The sequence below is a fragment of the Scyliorhinus torazame genome, chromosome 7 (genome assembly GCF_047496885.1).
Source record: "Scyliorhinus torazame isolate Kashiwa2021f chromosome 7, sScyTor2.1, whole genome shotgun sequence".
NCBI classification, from domain to species: domain Eukaryota; kingdom Metazoa; phylum Chordata; class Chondrichthyes; order Carcharhiniformes; family Scyliorhinidae; genus Scyliorhinus; species Scyliorhinus torazame.
The window spans coordinates 136,552,911-136,569,761 of NC_092713.1; the positions used below are offsets into that span (position 1 = coordinate 136,552,911).

General features: G+C 52.0%; 1 protein-coding gene across 3 annotated transcripts in view; it reads right to left on the minus strand.

The window, feature by feature from the left end:
• The window catches only part of vamp4 (vesicle-associated membrane protein 4), a 150,724-nt gene extending 145,577 nt beyond the window's left edge, over window positions 1-5,147 (minus strand). For all 3 annotated transcript variants that reach the window (XM_072511550.1, XM_072511551.1, XM_072511549.1), the window contains exon 1: window positions 4,973-5,147. The gene's annotated coding sequence lies outside the window, so the exon portion shown is untranslated. The remainder of the gene's footprint in view (window positions 1-4,972) is intronic.
• Between the last annotated feature and the right edge of the window lie 11,704 nt (window positions 5,148-16,851).

Below are 16,851 nucleotides of genomic sequence, written 5' to 3' on the forward strand. Positions count from 1 at the left end.
CTGACCACTGTGCCACTTTGTAGCATCTTTGAAGGTCCCTCCATTCATTTATTTGGGGGGGGGGGGGGGCGGGTAAGCCCGGCATACGTTCTGGCAGCCCATCCCTTCGGGTGTAGCTGGTTCCTCATCATCTTGCGCATTCGCCATCGCCTCAATCTTTCTCTCCAGACTGTTACAGATTCTGCCGTCTTTTGGCTCCTCAGGTTGTTGCCTGGCATTCCTTATTCATTGTGATGGTGTTGGAGGGGGGGTCGGGGGTTAGGACCGTCTGGACCTGTAGACTTAATTACCTACAAAGACTCGCATTCAAAGTATCATATTGCATCTTTGAGTTTGTCTATATATATGTTTCTGGAACCCACCTCTTCATTCACCTGAGGAAGGAGCAGTGCTCCGAAAGCTAGTGATTCGAAACAAACCTGTTGGACTTTAACCTGGTGTTGTAAGACTTCTTACTGTGCCCACCCCAGTCCAACGCTGGCATCTCCACATTGTGGGGACAAGGTGGAGATACAACCTACAACTCATTCACTAATCTCTGCAGACCTGCACATACGTGAAGATCAGGTGAAACAAAATCAGGCTCAGCCATGTTGTCCCCAATAGTCAACCCAGCTGCCAACCGGCTCAAGAATAGTCACGTGGAGTACATATTTCACTTGTTGTCAGCACCTTCAGAAAACAAAGTTGGCAAAACCAACCAAAACCTCCCTCCAAAAAAACCCCATGGCACTATTTCAAAGCTGGCCTGGTGTCCTGGTCAGTATATATCTCTCAACAAATATCTGGTCATTACTTCATTATTGCTTATGGGATCTTGTTGTGGCCAAATTGGCTGCTGCATTTCCTACATTATAACAATGATTACAGGCCAAAAATATTTAATTGACAATAAAGAACCTTGGGACATCTTAGTATAGTGAACAGGGAGCGAGATGGGATATGGAGGTCTCTGTGCCCCCTGGGGAAGAGGGGTAGGGAAATCTCTTTGCCCCCTATGGGGGAATGAGGTGGTCTCTGTGCCCTCTGGGAAGGCGGTGCGATGCTCTCTGTGACCCATGGGGAAGAGGATGTGGAGGATTCTTTGCCCTAAAGTGGGGATGCGGAGGTCCCAGGGACCCATGGGGAAGGGGATTGAAGGATACTGTGCCCCAAGGGGAAGGGGGTGGGCGATGTGTATTTTATGCTTGCCTTATGTATTTTCTTTTCATGCATGGAATGATCTGTCTGAGCTGTACACAAAGAACAAAGAAAAGTACAGCACAGGAACAGGCCCTTCGGCCCTCCAAGCCTGTGCCGAACATGCTGCCCGTCTAAACTAAAATCTTCTGCACTTCCGGGGTCCGTATCCCTCTATTCCCATCCTATTCATGTATTTGTCAAGATGCCCCTGATCACTGTGGAACACCACTGGTCACAGCCCTCCAATCAGAAAAGCACCCTTCCATTGCTACTCTCTGCCTTCTATGACCTAGCCAGTTCTGTATCCACCTTGCCAGCTCACTCTTGATCCCGTGTGACTTCACTTTTTGTATCAGTCTGCCATGAGGGACCTTGTCAAAGGCCTTACTGAAATCCATATAGACAACATCCACTGCCCTACCTGCATCAATCATCTTTGCGACCTCCTCGAAAAACTCTATCAAGTTAGTGAGGCACGACCTCCCCTTCACAAAACTGTGCTGCTTCTCGCTAATACGTCCATTTGCTTCCAAATGGGAGTAGATCCTGTCTCGAAGAATTCTCTCCAGTAATTTCCCTACCACTGACGTAAGGCTCACCAGCCTGTAGTTCCCTGGATTATCCTTGCTACCCTTCTTAAACAAAGGAACAACATTGGCTATTCTCCAGTCCTCCGGGACATCACCTGAAGTCAGTGAGGATCCAAAGATTTCTGTCAAGGCCTCAGCAATTTCCTCTCTAGCCTCCTTCAGGATTCTGGGGTAGATCCCATCTGGCCCTGGGGACTTATCTACTTTAATATTTTTCAAGACGCCCAACACCTCGTCTTTTTGGATCTCAATGTGACCCAGGCTATCTACACATCCTTCTCTAGACTCAACATCCACCAATTCCTTCTCTTTGGTGAATACTGATGCAAAGTATTAATTTAGTACCTCGCCCATTTCCTCTGGCTCCACGCATAGGTTCCCTCGCCTGTCCTTCATTGGGCCAACCCTTTCCCTGGTTACCCTCTTGCTTTTTATGTACGCGTAAAACGCCTTGGATTTTCCTTAACCCTATTTGCCAATGACTTTTCGTGACCCATTTTAGCCCTCCTGACTCCTTGCTTACGTTCCTTCCTACTTTCCTTATATTCCACACAGGCTTTGTCTGTTCCCAGCTTTCTAGCCCTGACAAATGCCTCCTTTTTCTTTTTGACGAGGCCTACAATATCTCTCTTTATCCAAGGTTCCTGAAATTTGCCGTATTTATCCTTCTTCCGCACAGGAATATGCCAGTCCTGAATTCCTTTCAACTGACATTTGAAAGCCTCCCACATGTCAGATGTTGATTCACCCTCAAACATCCACCCCAATCAAGGATCTTCAGTTCCTGCCTAATATTGTTATAATTAACCTTCCCCCAATTTAGCACATTCACCATAGGACCACTCTTATCCTTGTCCACCAGCACTTTAAAACTTACTGAATTGTGGTCACTGTTACCGAAATGCTCCCCTACTGAAACTTCTACCACCTGGCTGGGCTCATTCCCCAATACCAGGTCCAGTATATCCCCTTCCCTGGTTGGACTATCTACATATTGTTTTAAGAAGCCCTCCTGGACGCTCCTTATAAACTCTGCCCCATCCAAGCCTCTAGCACTAAGTGTGTCCCAGTCAATATTGGGGAAGTTAAAGTCTCCCATCACAACAACCCTGTTGCTTTTAATCCTTTCCAAAATCTGTATACCTATCTGCTCCTCTATCTCCCGCTGGCTGTTGGGTTGTTGGGTGGCCTGTAGTAAAGCCCCAACATTGTGACTGTACCCTTCTTATTCCTGATCTCTACCCATGTAGCCTCACTGCCCTCTGAGGTGTCCTCCCTCAGTACAGCTGTGATATTCTCTCTAACCAGTAGCGCAACTCCTCCTCCCCTTTTACATCCCCCTCTATCCCGCCTGAAACATCTAAATCCGCGAACGTTTAGCTGCCAATCCTGTCCTTCCCTCAACCAACTTCCCTCTGTAATGGCAACAACATCATAGTTCCAAGTACTAATCCAAGCTCGAAGTTCATCTGCATTACCTGTTATACTTGAGAAAGGACGTACTGGCACTGGAGGGTGTGCAGAGGAGATTCACTAGGTTAATCCCAGAGCTAAAGGAGTTGGATTACGAGGAGAGGTTGAGTAGACTGGGACTGTGCTCGTTGGAATTTAGAAGGATGAGGGGGGATCTTATAGAAACATAAAATTATGAAGGGAATAGATAGGATAGATGCGGGCAGGTTGTTTCCACTGGCGGGTGAAAGCAGAACTAGGGGGCATAGCCTCAAAATAAGGGGAAGTAGATTTAGGACTGAGTTTAGCAGGAACCTCTTCACCCAAAGGGTTGTGAATCTATGGAATTCCTTGCCCAGTGAAGCAGTTGAGGCTCCTTCATTAAATGTTTTTAAGATAAAGATAGATAGTTTTTTGTAGAATAAAGGGATTAAGGGTTATGGTGTTTGGGCCGGAAAGTGGAGCTGAGTCCACAAAAAAATCAGCCATGATTTCATTGAATGATGGAGCAGGCTCAAGGGGCCAGATGGCCTACTCCTGCTTCTAGTTCTTATGTTCTTGCATTAAAATATATGCACTTCAGGCCACCAGTCCTGCTGTTTTCAGCAACATCTCCCTGTCTGTTCTTCCTCAGAGCCATACTGGCCCTATTCCCTAGTTCTCCCTCAATGTTTTCACCTTCTGACGTATTGCTCCGGTACCCAACCCCCTGCCATACTAGTTTAAACCCTCCCGTGTTTAACAATACTTTTCACTGTATCTCGGTACACGTGGCAATAAACAAATCTAAATTCAAATCCAAATGTGATGGTCTCTGTGCCCCAACGGAGAGGGAGGGTGAAGCTGTGTGTGTCCTCGGGGGCAGGGGTGGCAATGTCGCAGTCTCTGTGCCCCCGGGGAAGGGATGTGGAGGTCTCGGCACCCCCAGGGAAGGGGGGGGGGGGGAGGGATGTGGAGGTTTCTGCACCTCCGGGGGGAGGGGGGGTAGGGGGATGTGGAAGTCTCTTCACCCCCGGGGAAGGGGGTGGGGGAATGTGGAGATCTCTGCACCCCAGGGAAGTGGGTGGGGGGATGTGGACGTCTCTGCACCCCCGGGGAAGGGGGGGGGGGGGGATGTGGACGTCACTGCACCCCTGGGGAAGGGGGGGGGGGGAGGGGATGTGGAGGTCTCTGCACCCCTGGGAAAGGGGGTGAGGGTGGGGGGATGTGGAGGTCTCTGCACCCCCGGGGAAGGGGGTGGGAGGATGTGGAGGTCTCTGCACCCCCGGGGAAGGGGGTGGGGGGATGTGGAGGTCTCTGCACCCCTGGGGAAGGGGGGGGGGGGGGATGTGGAAGTCTCTGCACCCCCGGGGAAGGGGGTGGGGGAATGTGGAGATCTCTGCATCCCCAGGGAAGTGGGTGGGGGGATGTGGACGTCACTGCACCCCCGGGGAAGGGGGTGGGAGGGAGGATGTGGAGGTCTCTGCACCCCCGGGGAAGGGGGAATGTGGAGATCTCTGCATCCCCAGAGAAGTGGGTGGGGGGATGTGGACGTCACTGCACCCCCGGGGGGGGGGGGGGGGGGGGGATGTGGAGGTCTCTGTGGCCCAGGGAAGGGGAGGGTGGATGTGAAGGTCTCTGCACCCCGGGGAAGGGCCGAATGTGGAGGTCTCTGACCGCCCCCCGCCCCGGGTCGAAACTCTCTGTGGTGGGGAGAAGCCGGGTGCTCTCTGCAGGATGCCTCCTCCCCGCCCATCTCCCATCCTTACCTCCCGCAGCCGCCTCCGCTCCGGCCAAACCCCGGCAGAGGGGAGGGGGGATCGGCCCTGCCGGCCAGCGGGTTGTGGTATCTCGTCCGCCCAGAAGGTTCCTTCCCGATGCCGCGAACCCTCTTCACCAGGCCGCAGGAAGCGAGAGCGGCCTCAACTCGCGAGAACTGCACAAAGCCCGCCCCGTCTCCATGGTAACAGGGGGTAAGGGGGAGGGGGGTGAGTGGAAGCAGGGGGTAAGGGCGGGGGGAGTGAATGGGGAACGATGGATGGGGGTCGAAGGATGGTTGGGATAAATGGCAGATGGGGGGGGGGGATGAAGGAAGAATGTGGGGGAATTATGAGGGATAAATAGGGGGATGATTGTGGGGGGTGAATGAATGGGAGGGTGATTGGGGGGATGATGGAGGGGTGAATGGGGGGTTGGATGGGGATGAATGGGGGGGGTGATTGTGGGGGTGGGATGAATGGGCGGGTGATTGGGGAGATGAATGCGGGGAGAATGTGGGTATGGGGATGATTTGGGAGTGACTGGGGTTGCAGGAGACGAGGTGAATGGCCAGCCAGGTGCCTTTGTGAACAGGACCCAGATTCTGCAGGTGTGTGCAAGGTACTCAGGAAGATCACACGATTCATACATTCTCCACCACTCCTAGATGCCCAGGCGCTTTGCCGCTCCAGCTCGTCTTAACGGGTGAGTGATTGGCCATAAGTGGTATCTTGCTGAAAAGGTGGCTGATGACATCCGTCAGGTGCCCGAAGACAGACGCTGAGCAGAGTTACAACCACTGCCATGAGGGCGGTGGTGGAGAGGACCATTGGGCTGCTGAATATAACGTTCAGATGCCTCAACTGATCTGGGGTCACCGCTGCAGTTTCTGCCCGAGCAAGTCTCACTCATAGTAGGTGTCTGCTGTGCTCTTCACAATCTCGGTCTCTAGGAGGGGGCCCCTTGAGCTGGAGGATGAGGATGCTGCAGTACCTGCCTCAGACGAAGACTCAGATGCTGATGCCAGAAGATGAGGATGCAATTAGGAACCTTCAGGGACGCAGGGACACCCTGGTTCAGAGGTTCTTCAGATAGGCTGGCATGTCCTGCCTTCCTCCAAATCAATTCCAAACTGATAACACTGATCCTTTCCATGAGCCCATTCCCTTTGAAATAATATTTGGCACCCCGGACCTCTGTCAACAGACAATGATGAAGGTCCCGGCGGATTGGAAATTAGCAAACGTGACACCACTATTTAAAAAAGGCAGAAAGCAGGTCATTATAGGCCAGTTAGCTTAACTTCGGTAGTAGGGAAGATGCTGGAATCTATCATCAAAGAAGAAATAGCGAGGCATCTGGATGGAAATTGTCCCATTGGACAGACACAGCATGGGTTCATAAAGGGCACGTTGTGCCTAACTAATTTAGCGCAACTTTTTGAGGACATTACCAGTGCGATAGACAACGGGGAGCCAATGGATGTGATATATCTGGATTTCCAGAAAGCTTTTGACAAGGTGCCACACAAAGGTTTGCTGCATAAGATAAAGATGCATGGCGTTAAGGATAAAGTAGTAGCATGGATCGAGGATTGGTTAATTAATAGAAAGCAAAGAGTGGGGATTAATGGGTGTTTGTCTGGTTGGCAATCAGTAGCTAGTGGTGTCCCTCAGGGATCAGTGTTGGGCCCACAATTGTTCACAGTTTACATAGATGATTTGGAGTTGGGGACCAAGTGCAATGTGTCCCAGTTTGCAGAAGACATTAAGATGAGTGGTAAAGTAAAAAGTGCAGAGGATACTGGAAGTCTGCAGAGGGATTTGGATAGTTTAAGTGAATGGGCTAGGGTCTGGCAGATGGAATACAATGTTGACAAATGTGAGGTTATCCATTTTGGTAGGAATAACAGCAAAAGGTATTATTATTTAAATGATAAAATATTAAAAGATGCTGCTGTGCAGAGGGACCTGGGTGTGCTAGTGCATGAGTCGCAAAAAGTTGGTTTACAGGTGTAACAGGTGATTAAGAAGGCGAATGGAGTTTTGTCCTTCATTGCTAGAGGGATGGAGTTTAAGATTAGGGAGATTATGCTGCAACTGAGGTGTTGGTGAGGCCACACCTGGAGTATTGTGTTCAGTTTTGGTCTCCTTACCTGAGAAAGGACGTACTAGCGCTGGTGTGCAGAGCAGATTCACGAGGTTAATCCCAGAGTTGAGGGGGTTGGATTACGAGGAGAGGTTGAGTAAACTGGGACTGTATTCATTAGAATTTAGAAGGATGCGGGGAGATCTTACAGAAACATATAAAATTATGAAGGGAATAGATAGGATAGATGCGGGGAGGTTGTTTCCACTGGCGGGTGAAAGCAGAACTAGGGGGCAAAGCCTCAAAATAAGGGGAAGTAGATTTAGGACTGAGTTTAGCAGGAACTTCTTCACCCAAAGGGTTATGAACCTATGGAATTCCCTGCCCAGTGAAGCAGTTGAGGCTCCTTCATTAAATGTTTTCAAGATAAAGATAGATAGCTTTTTGAAGAATAAAGAGTTATGGTGTACAGGCGGGAAAGTGGAGCTGAGTCCACAAAAGATCAGCCATGATCTTATTGAATGGCGGAGCAGGTTCGAAGGGCCAGATGGCCTACTCTTGCTCCTAGTTCTTATGTTATGTGACACTAATGCAGCACGCAGGACATTTCTGGCTTGATTGCACACATTATTTATGGTGAGAAAATTAACATGAAACAAATCAATGCACTTTGGGGTGGCACGGTGGCTCAGTGGTTAGAATAGCTGCCTCACAGCTGCAGGGACCCGGGTTCAATTCCGGCCTTGGGTGATTGTGTGACGTTTGTACATTCTCCTCATGCCTGCGTGGGTTCCTCCGGGTGCTCTGGTTTCTTCCCACAGTCCAAAGATGTACAGGTTAGGTGAATTGGCCATGCTAAATTTCCCCTTAATGTCCAAGGATGTGCACGTTCGGTTGGGGATAGGGCAGGGTGGAAATGGGTGGAGTGCACATTTGAAGGGTCAGTGCAGACTCGATGGGCCGAATAGCCTTCTGCACTGTAGGAGTTGTATGAAATCCATCCAGATCATTAACATAGTTTTTCAAATGATAGAAAACAATAGCATCTGTTTGTTTGCTGCCCTCAACTGGGGCTCCTTGAGAAGAGTCCACAGAGATGACAGCCACCACATGCACCATTCTGGTTCTTACCCCCCTGCTCAATAATGAAGGATGTGTGACCATCGGTAACACTGGTTGTCGCCTCCTCCCACAAAGCATTGACCCCCTGAAGTTAGTGCTTGTTTGAGGGCTTGCAGGTCTCTGCTCAACCCCAGTATCATGTCATTGTGCTCCTGGAGCTGCCTGTCCGTGCGGATCACCACTCTCTTAATGGATGAGGCTGTGCGCTCAGAGCTCAAGGTCACCACAGTATTCATGCTCCGTAAGGACTCCTCCATGACAGACACCATGGCATGCAAACCCTTAGGGATCTCCGCTAGACCTCCCCGCAGATCCCGCTAGACATTCAGCATTTTCCGCCTTATGGATGACTCCAGAGGCTCATCATCTTCCTTAGACTCAGCATGTTCCTTGTCTCCAGCTGTCCACTGACAGCTGTCACACTGGGCCTCCGTTATCTTCCTCAGCGGGTGTGATGTGCCCTCACTGCTGTGCCCTAACAAGTCATTGGACATGGTCACGCCATTAGTATACAAGTATCTGCGTTGGTGCTGAGATATAGTGTGCCACAGGTGCATCCCTCAATGTCTCGGGTGTCAAGGGAGGGTCATTGAGTCCTGGCTGGCTATTTTGGACAGTTCTCCTGAGGGATGAAAACAATGGATAACATACATGACTCATATCACACAGATTAAATTCTCAGCACATGCTGCTCATCACGATTTGTCTCAGTTACATTGAACTGTCTCAATGGACAGGTCGTTCTGATGGTTGAAACACTCATTCATCACTTTCAGCCTGAATCTGTCACACCTCTGCCCACTGGGCTTTTATGCTCTTCAGAAACACCAGCTTCTCCGTGACCTGATGACCTGTCTCCTCACTCGCTTTTGAGTTCCATGATTCCCCAGCTCCTGGCTGGTCAGGATCGCCAGGATTCACACCTCATCAGTGGCAGATCGCTCACAATTGTGGCTTAATTTCTCCTGCAAGTCAGGGCAGAGCTCCATTGAGTGCTGAAACCTTCATCTCCAATCCCTGACCATGCTGCACCCCCCAACTCAAAATACCTCTGTGAGGGTTGGGCATGTTACCACCCCTTTGGACATCTGAACCTTTGATGGGCCAAAGGCTTCTGATTCATCTCTCCAGCCTTGAGATGCACCAGCACATGTGTGCTCTGAGACTATCTGCAATTCACACACTTGTTCTCAACAATCAATGGGCACCCTCAGTGCCTCATTCAGCACAATGTCCACTTATCACTCACCCATGCCGAAGGTGGCTGAAGATTTTCTGGCAGTGCACCCAGGTTCTCCGGACAAGGTCATGGTCATTGACCCCTGCTGCCGCCTTGATCCATGCCTTCTTAGTGACGTCGCATGGTCTCCTCCTTCCATCCCATGGCATCAGGATGTCCATCCTTTCCGTTACTGCCTCCACCAGGGTTCTGAGGCAGCCATCAGGGAAACGGGGCGCTTGCTGTCCACCGGGGCTCCCCTCCCATTTTCTGTGGCCTGCAGCAGCCATTCTATAGCCACAGATTCATTAGCGGCCTGTGGATGCTGCTTTTAAAGTTTGCGGTGGGTTGCCATTGTTCACGGCACCCGCCATGTGCCCGCTCCCACCAGCCCCACTCATACAATGTGGACGTGATTCGTGGCAGCCAGCATAATATAAGTTTTTATTCGAGTTAGGGAAGACCAGGATTCGTGGCTCTTCCAGTTGTGCCTGCTGATCACCATACCAAGTGTGGAATTCTACCCATGTTGTGTCGGGGGTGGAGGCAGTGAATGTTTACGGTGGTGGATAGGATACTGATCAATTGGGCCGTTTCGTCCTGGATGGTGTCAAACTTCTTGAGTGTTGTTGGAGCTGCACTCATCCAGGCAAGTGGAGGGTATTCCATCACACTCCTGATTTGAGCCTTGTGGATAGTAGAGAGTCTTTGAGAAGTCAGGAGGTAAATTACTTGGCACAGAATTCCCAACCTTTGACTTGGTCTTGTAGCCACAGTCATTATATGGCTGATCCTGTTACATTTCTGGTCAGTGGTAACCCCAGGAAGTTGATAGTGGGGATTCAGCTTTGGTCATGCCAATGGATGTCAAGGTCAGCTGGTTGGATCCTCACTTGTTGGAGATGATCATTGCCTGGCACTTATGAGGCACAAATATTGTCACTTGTCTGCCCAAGCCTGAATGTTGTGTAGGTCACTGCATATGACACTGCCCAGACGATTTCAGTATCTGAAGAGTCGCAAATAGTGCTGAACGTTGTGCAATCATCAGTGAACATCCCCACTTCTGACTTTATGATTTTCAGATTATGACCCTGATCTAAATTCCTCCCCATGGATAAACTATTTTCTGTCGACTCTATCAAATCCTCTAATAATCTCAAACACTTTAATTAGTTTATCCCTTAATCTTCTTCACTCGAGGAAATACCAGTCTGATCCATGCATAATGTCCTCATAATTTAACCCCGTTGGATCTTTATTTACCATCTGCTTTTCTTACCAATACCGCAAGGCCATGCCCTTCTTGCAGCTGGGCAGGACAGGAACTTGCTGCTTAGATCGATGGTTCTCAAACATCTTTGTCCACACACGCGGGGCAAAAGACCCTGCAGGCTCCCTAATAGCCCTACTCCATCTGCTTGCCACCGCAAAAAATGATCAGGATTAATGGGAACATAGGAAACTGTGAATATTTCACTGCTTTTTCACAAAATAATGTAGTAGATTTGTGTTTTTTAATTTAATATTATAAGTAAGTTATGAATTCATGTCAGAAAGAGGAAGACATTTTCATATTATAAACATAAATCTGCAAAAGAACATGTTTATTTGAAACATTCTAATACCTGTTATAAAATCATCACAATGAATTTGTTTGAGAAATTAATCCTACACCTCTATTAATCAAACAAACTCTGATAAATCTTGCTTGTTACTCAAGCTCGTGATGACTCATGCCTTGCACGTGGGAACCAGTTTGGTTATGTGACTGCAAGAGTTGTGTTGATCAGGGTTCTGCTTTGTTCCGTCAGCTTTTGCACGTCATCTTTGGACCAGCCTGTGGACCATCTGGAGGACCCTCATGGATCGCTCCACGTTGAGAGCCTCTTTGCTCAACTATTATAATAACTGCTCTTCACCGGCCACCAAATGGTGAGTGAAGAATGGACCAGAAACCCACCACTCCAAGGTCTAGTACATGGTTCAGTAGGCTGATGGTTTAAAGCAGTACTGTCTTTGTTACAAGGCAGTGAATAACTGCTTGTGAAAACAACCGTCGGGATTCTCCATTTCAGAAATTAAGTGTTGATGCCGGGACTGAATAGGTGGTGTTCTACAACAAGAAAATTGGGGCCCTTCCCAGAGCAATTCATCAACGTTAATAGTTTATCACCGGTGCCATGTGGAATATGACTGATTCCAATAAAAAACGGTGTCTGATTCGCCGGGGCAGGATTGACACTCGAGATGCTGACAGGCTGCAGCCACATATACACATTTCACTCCCCACACACATCATCCCAACCAACAACATGGCAGCAAGAAGAGCGGCACCCTGTTTCACCGACACAGAACTAGAGACACTGCTGGACGCCGTGGAGGAGAGGCGGGCTATCCTGTACCCCGGGGTGGTAAGGAGGTGCTACTCACTGCTGTGCACTGGGCCTGGGCGCAGGTGGGCAATGCCGTGAGCACCATGGGCAACACCGCAGAACTGGCCAGCATTGCTGAAAATACTGTGCAGCCACCTCAGGGCAGCCAGGGTGAGTAAGCAGCACTGTGTCCCTGGCACTAACACACGACCCACACATCCGTAAGCCCACACCCTCGGAGGGTGACTGAACTCCCACCCTGCACCATATCATAGATTATCATAGAATTTACAGTGCAGAAGGAGGCCATTCGGCCCATCGAGTCTGCACCGGCTCTTGGAAAGAGCATCCTACCCAAGGTCAACACCTCCACCCTATCCCCATAATCCAGTAACCCCACCCAACACTAAGGGCAATTTTGGACACTCAGGGCAATTTATCATGGCCAATCCACCTAACCTGTACATCTTTGGACTGTGGGAGGAAACCGGAGCACCCGGAGGAAACCCACGCACACACGGGGAGGATGTGCAGACTCCGCACAGACAGTGACCCAAGCCGGAATCGAACCTGGGACCCTGGAGCTGTGAAGCAATTGTGCTATCCACAATGCTACCGTGCTGCCCACATATGCCAGCACTCATACTGGCCGCCATGGTAGGTACCCTCCACGAAGCCCACCAGCTACCCACCACCCTGTGCTGCATGTCCGACTGTCTTAACACTGTGCATTTTCTGAACCCCAGCCCCAGAAGAAGACGGCCCATGACCACCGTGAAAGGAAAAAGACTCCCTCACCACAGCAGAGCTGCAGGCACTGGACCTGATTGGTGGTCCCGGGGAGAGGGCAAACACCGAAGTGGAGATCAACATCAGGCGAGCAATTCAGACCCCTCTGAGTTGCCCTTACCTATGGCACGTGTGTGTCATCAGCCCCTCGGGCTTCTGGAAAGGGCGGTCCCTTCTATAGTGGCAATGCAGTCTCAGAGCCAGGAACTACATGAGGGGCATAGCCTCAAAATAAGGGGAAGTAGATTTAGAACTGAGCTTAGGAGAACCTTCTTCACCCAAAGGATTGTGAATCTATGGAATTCTCTGCCCAGTGAAGCAGCTGAGGCTACTTCATTAAATGTTTTCAAGATAAAAATAGATAGTTTTTTGAAGAATGATGGAATAAAGAGTCCACAAAAGATCAGCCATGATCTCATTGAATGGAGAAGCAGGCTCGAAGGGCCAGATGGCCTACTCCTGCTCCTAGTTCTTATGTCCTTGTGTTCCTATGAGGGGGTGTCGGCTACCATCCAGTGCCTGCAGGTGCAGTTGGAGGAGTCCAACTGTCTGAAGGAGCAGGAGCTGGTGCTGACCATGGTGCCACTCAGGCCAACATCGGTGGCATCAGAGGTGGAGGCCTTGGGGCAAAGGTTTCGGCCATGGGTCAAGATGTCCAAGGCCTGGGCACTCTTTGCGGGTGGTGGCCGAGGCCCAGGACAGGGCTGCCCTATCACAGTGCCACGTGGACATTGCAGCGGCGCTCCAGAGCGTGGCCCAGTAACTGGGTCACGGCTGAGGGTGTCGGCAGCATTGCCCAGGTGCTGGCCGACGTGGCACAGAGCCAGAGAGAGGTGGCGCAGTCACTGGCTGATGTGACTCAGACCCTGACGTGGTGGCACAATCATAGCGTGATGTGGCGCAGCCCCAGAGGGAGGTGGTCCACTCCCTGTGCTCCATTGGTGCGAGTATTGAGACCCTGGTCGACACCACAACGGGCCTCCAGGACTGGCAGCACCAGGTGGTGGGGGAGCCTCAGAGCTTAGCTCCGCTCGCACCCCCGTCTCATGGAGTAGCCCGGGGGCCATCAGCCACCCAAAGGAGGAAGAGGTGATGGGGCCCGTGCCGGTGACTTCTGCAGGGGAGATGCCAGAACATCACAGCGCCTCAGACTCCCCCCTCCTGCACCTGGTGCATCTGGTGGGCAGTGGGCAGAACAGGGTGGCACCATGGCACCTGGACACCCGAGCAGCAGCCGGGCCCATCCAGACCCAGTCGCCCCAGAAGACAAGCACCAAAGCAGACCCTGATCACAGGGTAGGAATCGTAGCAGACCACCTCCACTCCTGATGTACCACCTGGGGATCCACCTAGGCACAGCATTGGTGCCTGTAAAGCCAGAAAGGTAGACACCTGATAAGTTGACACGAGCACATAGTGTTAGGGGCTGGGGCACAAGGCTGTATATGCTCACTTGTTCATGTTAAACACATGTTTACAATGTTACAACCTTCCTCGGTGCTCTGTCAGAAGGGTGTGAGGGATGGGTAGTCGGGTTGCCCGCAGAGGAGGTGCTGGTGGTGGTAGGGGGGCTATGGGCGGATATTGGGGGTGGGCTTGATCCAGGGTACCCAGTTCAGCAAGCATGCACTGCTCCAGTACCCCACCCCAATCCCTCTTTCCCCCCCCCCCCCCCCAACCGCAAGTTTTCAGTGGGACCATGTGATAGAAGGGCAAGCTCGCATGCGGAGATAACCCAGTTGACGGTGGATTGTGCTACCGTGGACAGGACTCAGATGTTGTCGAATGGTGCTATGCATCGGCGGTCATCGCAGAGCGGCTTGTCATCATCCTCCATCCCATGGACCAGTCCGACTGTTACTGCCAACCCAGGGTCCCCACCCCGTAATGAGGCAGGTAGGAATCACGAAGGGGTTGCAAGCTTGAGGGGGGGGGCGCGGTAATTGCATGGCAGGGTGTTAATGGGAGGGGATGGTGGGCCAGTGTGGGGGAGGATGTCTGTGCCACTGGCCAGGCCCCTAGTTGGTGAACCGAGAGGCGGTTTAAGCGTCCCATGCATACCGGCCCAGGTGTACATGATTTGTGGCCTCCTGTACCTGCCCGGGCCAATGTCCTCGCCATCATCTGCATCCTGCTCATCGGCTGAGGCTGGAGTTCATCCTCCTCTTCCAGCATGTCGCCCTCTGCTGTGCGATCTTGTGGAGAACCCAGCCGGCCACCATGACTTGGGACACCCTCCTAGCGCTATACTGGAAGACCCCTTCAGAGCAGTCCAGGCTCGCAAACCGCATCTTCAGGATGCCGAAGCACCATTCAGTCAGGACCCTGGTCGCTGCTTGAGCGTTGCTGTAACGGGTCTCCGCGTTGGTAGCCTCTGGATAGGTGTCATCAGCCACGACCGCAGTGGGTAACCCCTGTTGCCCAGGAAGCCATCCCCCCAGCCGGGGTGTGCCTCAAAGAGGTCGGGAACCATCAAGTGTTCCAAGGTGAAGGTGTCGTGCACACTGCCTGGGCATCGGGCACTGGCATGCATGATGTGCAGCTCATGGTCATACACCAGCCGCACATTCATCGAGTGGAACCCGTTTCGGTTTGTGAAGACCAGCCTGCCTTGGGGCGGTGCTTGTAGGGGGACTTACATCCCATTGATCATCCCCTGGACCCAGGACATCTCAGCGATGGTGATGAACCCCGCTGCCTGGGCATCCTGGTGGGCTCAGACCACATTGAATTTGATGTATTGTGCCGACTGGACATATAGGGGCTTCGTGACGCCGTGGATGCACCTGTGCACCAAGGTCTGTGAGGTTCCAGACAAGTCCCCACTCAGCGCCTGGATGGTCCACGTGGCGCAAAGGTTCAGGGTGGCCATCAGTTTGGAGGCCACCAGGAGTGGGTGTCCTCCGCCATACCCCCGCAGTTCCAGGTGCGCCATGATCTGGCAGACATGTCGCACTGTCCCCCTGCTCAGTCAGCGTCTTCAACAGTATGCCCGATCTGGCAGGTCCTCAAATGACAGGCGCTGCCAGTACACACGAAGCTTCATGTGGCGCCACCTTCCACCACCTCCTCGGCCTGTTGGACAGCCGGCCTTCCATCCTCACCGGCTGCCTCCTGTTCCTCTGGGGCAGGCTCCATTGCTGCAGGATCCTCCTCGAGCAGCTCCAGCTCGTACAGCCTGAATGCATCCCCCAGGGCTGCGGCAACGCGGATGAAGGCTACCATTCCTGATTGAATTCCGAAGTCCATTGTCTGTAGGGCGTCAGATATGTTAGCATGGTGCATTTCCCCCTGGCCAACCAGGTCTACTGGGGTACATGGTGGCCCCAGTCTGTACAGCAGACCTTGCCCCCGCATGACCCCACCATCCGCCCCCATCCCCACACCCACTCCTGGCTGTTCCCACCATAGCCCTGGCCCTGTCGGTGCCTGGTACCGTGGGGGCCTCTGACCCTGGTGTTCTCCCTCCTGCCAGGCATACTGTTGGCTGGCGCTACTCATGCATGGCGCCCTTCTGCAGGGGCTGCTGTGGACGTAGCCCTTGGGCGGGCCGCGTGGTGCCCTGCCGGCGGGTGGTGGCCGGTTGTGGGGTGAGAGTTGGGGTGGAGGCTGCGGGATGGGTGATGGAGTGTATGGTGGGAGCTGGGGTGCGAAGGGTGGTAGGGTGGGGTTATCCATACAGTCGGTGTCACTCTACACAACCAAGGGCCACAGTGGGCGGTCAGTGGGGTGCGCAGAAAGATGGCTGCTTTGCAGGCCGCAGCACTGGCAGTCCATGCCTGGACGCCCCGGTACCGTTGGGGGGGGGGGGTCACTCCAACCCAACGGCCCATCCCCTGGTCACTCTACGCTGCCCCCTCCCGGGCCTGACGGAGACCCACACCCTGCCAGTTGCAGGACAGCAGCCCACGGTCGTTCCTCTGCATATCCTACCTCCTCTCTCCCCCTCGTCAACCACAAGTGAAACACGCCGTCGGTAATTCCTCCCAGCGGAGGCAGATCATCGCAAGGCCCTGGAGAATGCCAGGTCGGGCACACTGAAGATATGCGAATGGCGTTTACTGTACTTGCGGAGTGGAACGCATTGACTCCGCTGTCGAGGCGCCAGTGGGCATGTTTCACGATTTTGGGCATCGGCTAATGGAGAATCCCGCTCAACGTCTTTGCAATGCAGTATAAATTTCAAACCAAAATATGTTTTCCAAATATGTTTCATTCACAAGGGTTATGATTTTAATAGTGATACAGAATTGCTCACTATCAACATTAATCTTTTTCAATAGCCTCAACTTCAGTG